This window comes from Rutidosis leptorrhynchoides, chromosome 9, assembly GCF_046630445.1.
Source record: "Rutidosis leptorrhynchoides isolate AG116_Rl617_1_P2 chromosome 9, CSIRO_AGI_Rlap_v1, whole genome shotgun sequence".
NCBI lineage: Eukaryota > Viridiplantae > Streptophyta > Magnoliopsida > Asterales > Asteraceae > Rutidosis > Rutidosis leptorrhynchoides.
Window position 1 is genome coordinate 172,929,701 of NC_092341.1, and position 7,488 is coordinate 172,937,188.

Consider the following 7,488-nt stretch of genomic DNA (forward strand, 5'->3'; position numbering starts at 1 on the left):
AAGTGATAACTGCGTCACAGTTTAAATCCTTAATCAGTTGGAATATTTGACTTCGGGTATAAGGGTAATTTGACGAGGATACTCGCACTTTATATTTATGACCGATGGATTATTATGGACAAAAACCAGATAGATGTATCAAATAAACCAGGACAAAGGACAATTAACCCATGGTAATAAATTAAAATCAACACGTCAAACATCATGATTACGGAAGTTTAAATAAGCATAATTCTTTTATTATATTTCTCATCGTATCTTTATTTTCTGTCATTTTATTTATCGCAATTTATTTTACACACTTTAATTTTTGTCATTTATTTTTACGCTTAAAATCGACAAACCGGTCATTAAACGGTAAAACTCCCATTTTATAATAATACTACTACTTATTTATATATATATTTTTACAAATAAACTTAATAATATAGCGTTAACTTCACCAGCTCCCTGTGGAACGAACCGGACTTACTAAAAACTACACTACTCTACGATTAGGTACACTGCCTATAGTGTTGTAGCAAGGTTTAGGTATATCCCATCCGTAAATTAATAAAACTTGTGTCATATTTTGTAGTATTTTGTATTAAAAATAATACTATTTCGTACCCTCACGCTACATCATCAAGTTTTTGGCGCCGCTGCCGGGGACCGCTAAAACGCTATATTTTTAATTATAATAATATTGAAATAGAATATAATAATATAATAATATTGAAATAGAATATAATAATATAAAAATATTTAAGAATCTTTACGTAAATTTTTAAAAAAAAAAGTCGTATTTATTAAATACTTCAGGGGTATATTATGTAACTTATAATTAATAATTGCTATCATGTCGCTTTCATGTGAATAGTAAATTATTTAATTTATTTTCATTTACTATTCATGAATAGTAAATGAATTAAAAAAAAAAAAAAAAAAAGTTTTAAGAAAAAATTATAATTATAAAAAAATTATTAATTTGTAAAAAAAAATCGTTTTTTAAATTATGATAAAAAAAAAAAAAAAAAAAAAAAAAAAAAAAAAAAACGTAAAAAAAAAAAAAAAAAAAAAAAAAAAAATTTTTTTAAAAAAAAAAATATATATATTTTTAAAATTTTGTCTATAAAAAAAAATGTTTTTTTTTAGTTTTATTACCTTTAGATTTTTAGACTATAGTCGCAACTTTTAGTATTAAGTTTAGTTTTGCCATAGTTATTTTTACTTCTAGAATTTTTAGGCTTTGCCGTAAAATCCCTTAAGTGCTTATTCCTTAGACTAAGTTTTAGGTGCTTTAGAATTTTACGACACCGTATTTCGCACTACTTTCTTATTTTTATTTTTCGACGCCTATTTTTCGACCTTTTATTTTTCGACATTTTTCGACGCGCAATCTATTTCTTTCTTATTTCTCGCCATTCTAGTTTTTAGGACTTAGAATTTTTTTCTACTTCTTCTCTAAATTTCTTAAAATTACGAAAATTTATTTTAAGTGGTTAAATTGATAGACATCAAAATTTTCTGGTTCGTAGTAATAGTTGGATTTGTACGTGGACCGGGTTATTGGAGCCAAACAGTCCTCAATTATATTGAGACCAAACGAATCCTGCCCCTCTGCTGCATCTTTTGGCTATTCGAAACGTGGGCAAAATCAGAAAAGTCTATTAATTGGACAACTTATATAAGTTTTTCTTATTTTTATAACTAATAGGATATTCTGTGAATGCACCGAGCAAAACGTTCGCCGCCTGTCATACGTTCACCACCTGTAACTCGATCAAGACATTTAGCAAATATCGCCGCCGTTGATTTTTCTTTAGAATCGTCATCCAGTCGACCGAATACTCAAACTCAAATTTCCGATAACCCAGTTTTTGAAACCAACCTCACAATTGAGAATCCGGAGAATACTCAGGGACAATTCCGAGACCCTGATCCATTAATTATTCCTCCGGAACCACCAATCATTCAAACAGAGATTGTTGAGGAAGAAACCATTAAATCAGAAACCTCTAGTGATTCAGATACAACACTTCCAATCATGGAAAATCTAGAACCTCTAAGTATGGAAGAACGAATGAGAGCTAAGCGCACTGGCCAAGGTCACGCCATTATTAAGCCAGAAGTTAATGCGCCAGATTATGAAATCAAAGGACAAATTCTACACATGGTAACTAACCAATGCCAATTCAGTGGTGCGCAGAATGAAGACCCAAACGAACATCTTCGTACGTTTAATAGAATTTGTACACTATTCAAAATCCGAGAAGTGGAAGATGAGCAGATCTATCTCATGTTGTTTCCCTGGACTTTAAAGGGAGAAGCCAAAGATTGGTTAGAATCGTTACCTGAAGGGGCGATTGACACATGGGATGTTTTAGTTGAAAAATTTCTTAAACGATTCTTTCCGGCATCCAAAGCCGTGAGACTTCAAGGAGAAATTGTTACGTTCACGCAAAAGCCAAATGAAACATTATATGAGGCGTGGACAAGATTCGGAAGGATGTTGAGAGGATGTCCTCAACACGGATTAGATACTTTTCAAATAGTACAAATCTTCTATAAAGGCGTAGACATCGCCACACGAAAAGACATCGACATAACCGCTGGTGGATCCATTATGAAGAAAACCGCAACTGAAGCTTACAAAATTATTGATAACACAGCCTCCCACTCTCATGAGTGGCATCAAGAAAAAGATATTTTTCGTTCATCTAAAGCGGCTAGAGCCAATTCTAGCCCTGACTTTGATTCCGTTTCCGCAAAAATAGATGCTTTCGAAAGACGAATGGAAAAGATGAATAAAGATATTCACGCAATACAAATCAGTTGTGAGCAATGCGGTGGACCACACTTATTGAAAGATTGTCACATTGAACCAACGATGGAACAACGAGAGAATGTTTCCTATATGAACCAAAGGCCGGGAAATAATTATCAAAATAATTATCAACCGCCAAGGCTAAACTTAAATCGAAATCAAAACATTCTTTACAATCCAAAAGGACCCGAAAATAACTGGTATAACCAACAAGGTCCGAATAACCAACCAACTCAAAACAACACTTTCAATCAACAAAGACCTGGCTTATATAAACCACAACAACAAACCGAAGAGAAAAAGTCAAATATGGAAGACGTGGTATTCAAGCTAGTTGAATCTCAAACACAATTCATTACATCTCAAACCCAAACGAACGAGAGGTTTGATCAGTCATTAAGAACTCAACAAGCTTCCATTTTGAATCTAGAAAAACACGTAGGTACTCTTGCTAGCATGATGAGTGAGAGGGAACAAGGAAAGCTACCGAGTAATACTGAAGTAAATCCTCGGAATGAGAATGTTAATATGGTGTCAACGAATTCTGAAAAACCAGCATCAGAAGATGGGAAGGTTTTAGATGAGAGTAACAATGAAGAAGTTACACCACCACCACCCGAGTATGTAAAGCCAGTGGTGGCACCATACAAACCACCCATCCCGTTTCCAAGAAAAGGAGTTGAGTATGAGCAAGTGATAGGTAATAAAGATTGTGATACCTCTGGAAAGAAGAAGAAGAAAAAGAATAAGAAAGTGCAAGAAACAAAAGCCGTAAATATAAACCCGGTGAAGACAGTTCCACCAAAACCTCCACCTAGGGTAGGTGATCCGGGTGAATTTATTGTTCCTTGTCTACTTAGTGATTGTGTCATGTATGATGCACTAGCAGATTTAGGTGCGAGTGTAAGTGTTATGCCTCTTTCCTTATATAAGAGATTAGGTGTAGGTAAGTTAAGTCCAACGGATATGAGTGTTCGACTCTTTGATCAAACCATTAAGCACCCAGTTGGGATTGCTGACAACCTACCCGTTCAAGTAGGCAATTTAACCTTTCTAGTCGAATTTATTGTCATTGACATAGAAGAGGACCCAAACATTCCTCTAATTTTAGGTCGGCCATTCTTAGCGTCCACCGGGGCGTTATTTGATGTAGGAAATGGAAGAATGACACTTAAAAGTGGTAACAAATCTATCACCTTTATGATTCGAAAGTCTAAATCTCCACCAACTAAAACCGTTGAACCAGTAAAAACGATTGGTAATAACCATGTTGTTTTACCAACTCCAACGGTAGTGCTTAGCAATAATAAAACGCCTAAGTGTGGGGAAAATGAAGTAAAACCTAATGATGACTTGATAATAAAGAACCCCATTGTTGATACGAAATTAAATGACCCCGTTATTAACAGTTCAATGAAGAAACTTTTTAAACGGGCTATCGATGCTAGAAGTAAGGGGAACTTTAAGTTATGTAACCGGTTAGTATCCAATCTGTCACCTAAAGAAAAGGCGAAACTAGTTGAATTTTGGGATACTACGGAAGAAGCCGGGCACTGGCTTAAAGAAAAAGTCACAGATAGGCAAGTTGATTATGGACCAAGAGAAATTGACGATGAAGCTAATCACAATTTCGACACCACAGCTACCTAAGTGTGGGGAGATTCAAATGTTCTAAAAGGAAAATGTTGTCGAGAGTTAGTTGTTCTGTTCTCGTGTAGTTCCGAGAATGGAATCCGATTGGTCTTTTCCGCTAGCAGACACTAAAGAACTAGTTTTCTCCCTCCATTCTGAATCTTTTTATTTAGTAGGTTTTATAAAAAATTAATATGCTTTTTAAATTTATGTTTTGAATGATTTTAAAAACAAAAATTTACTTTATTTCATTAAGTTTAAAAAATGATTTCTAAAATTCGTCGTGAGTTAAAGACTAGGTCGTTGAGCCGAAATTACCCGAGGGCGGGGCGACAAATTTTGTTATCATTATTTTTAATTTTATTGATTTAAAGTATGCCAAAAATATTATACTTTATAAATTTTTGAAAAGTGGGGTTATAAACCAAACTTCAAAAATATATATATATATATGTTTGTATTTTATGTTATGTACAAAACAGGGTAAAACAGCGCACTTTCAAAGACTAGCATTAAGTTCAGCAAAAGCTAATAATTTTGACGACAATATCAAATGTGAGATAACAACAATATGTTTGCAAACTCGGTATTTTTAATAACTTTTCTACGCTAATCACCCTCATGAATTTATAATTGTAGTCTGATTTCATGCAAATGAGGGCATTGCATGATCTCAAGTGTGGGGAAGGGTTATAAATTCTCTCGGGTTTACACTTGGTTTATTTGCCAAATTTTGTAAAAATTTGAAAAATTTTCAACTAAATGAACTCAAAATCATGTTTATACATATTTATGAACGATGAAAACTAGGTGTTAATACCGAAATTATCGTTACCTCGAAAAGGACATAAATTGAGAAACAACTTAAAACGCTTGAATTCATTTAAAATGGAATAAAGGAGAATAAAAAGGCAAAGAAAGAAACTAAGTGTGGGGAGAATGTACCAAGTTATTCAATTAAAAACTATCTATCACATATTTTTGTACAAGATTATTGCAGGTACTTTTGTTTTGGACGATTTTAATCAGTTTTACCCGATTTACTGTAAGAAAGATGGATCTACACGATGAATCAATTCCATCATTAAAAGGAAGTAAAGTCTTCCGAAAAAGACACGCGCTTCTTGATTTAGGTCATGAAGTTGTCGTCCAGACCAGCTGTAGGTTGACGAAAAATCTAGAAAAGTCATCACTAAAATCAGCAGGAAATCCACGGACCTCAGCATCAAACAGGGTCGCCATGTGGTCAGATTTATCCTAACCATGAGAAGGATTTATCTCGTACAATGGGGAGGCACCGTGCAAATTAGCTTGATAAGACTAATGAATCAGATCCCCAGAAAGGATAATCTCCTTAAAGATCAAAAATCAGCTTTTAAGCCTGATATTACTCAATCCTTGAGATTGACCTTAAAGATTGAGAATTCAAACTCATGGAATTCAATGATATCTAAACTCGAGCTTGAACGAGAAAATATTTTGATCAAAAATTACAAACCGATTTGTTTTCTGAAAAACCATTTTCAATGCGTTCATTACCATTGAACGTAAAATCCTAGGAATTCACCTGGAATTCATTAGGTCACCTGAACTAAATCGGGTGTCAACCGTAAGAACGGTGGTTGCATAGCATGGTCGGAGACAGGACCTTGTGCCAGACCGAAAAATCATAGGATGATCTTTACTATCGCTCCTACCAAGGATAGTTCTAGCATCCGACACGTTAAAAGACCATAATCATCTGCATGTCACGGGACATTGCCTTAACAGTTTCTTGTTCATCGCTTTCCTTTACAACCGGACGGTAGTTTGCCGAAAGGTAATATACGGAACAAGTAACCTGGATGTGTGCTTTCCGATACCGGGATAGCAGTGGATTACACGAACCTAAATGTTTTTAGCCAAAATATTGATCCACAAATATATTTTGCAACACCAATGGTGGATCAAATCAGAAAACTTATCTAGGGTAAAAGCTAGATTGAATTTTCAAAAGATCAAATGTTTTCATAAAGATCCTATTTCCTAAAGGATCTAAATTTTTATAGTCATGTGGGACTGTAAACCGCCTTTCAAATGTGCACTTTGCTTTGGAAACCGAAAGTAAATCGGCTATTTGATTGCAAGTGTCGTTGTCCTAAACCCAAGGCAACTGTGGATGACACACCCACCTTTAACCATCATTACTGTCATTGTTTATACCGCTATATCAAAATCACTGATGTACAAAGTGTGATGAATAAAAAAGTGATTCATGTATGTTTTTATTTCAAGTTCTGTATTGCTTGAGGACAAGCAACGCTCAAGTGTGGGGATATTTGATAGTGCTCCAAATGAACATATATTTAGTAGCAATATCGTTCCAATATGTAAAGTTTTTAAATGTAATTTCCTTATTTTTAGTTGTAATAGTTAAATAAATAAGTGCGAAGACGAAAGACGCAAATCGCTCGAAAATGAAGATTTAAAGACAAAAACAAAGATTTGAAAGACCAAAACGTCCAAAAAGCTCAAATGTACAAGATACAATTAAAAAGGTTCAAATTATTGATGAGGAACGTCTAAAAATGACAAGAGTACAAGTTACAAAACGCAAAGTACAAAATATAAAATTGTACGCAAGGACGTTCGAAAATCCGAAACCAGGACATGAACCAACTCTCAACGCTCGACGCAACGGTGTAAAAATTACGAGTCAACTATGCACAAGAATAAAATATAATATTTAAATAATTCATAATAAGAATAATATTAAATAATAAAAAGTTGTTAATTGAGCATAGTTCAGGGGTCGTAAATGAAAATTCAATTTTCATATTTCGCTATAAAAGGGATCTATGTTCGATGAATGAGAGGAGGAGAATTTTTCTCCGATCTTTTTTTCTTCGATCAATTATCAATATCAATTATCAATATCTATATTCTATATCTCTATCATAATGTTAATGTAATAAGATATAACAATAATCTTAATTTTAAGTTTAAATTATGATAATAATAAGATTTATGATAGAGATCATTTGAGTGTGTAAGTCGAAATTCTGTCCGTG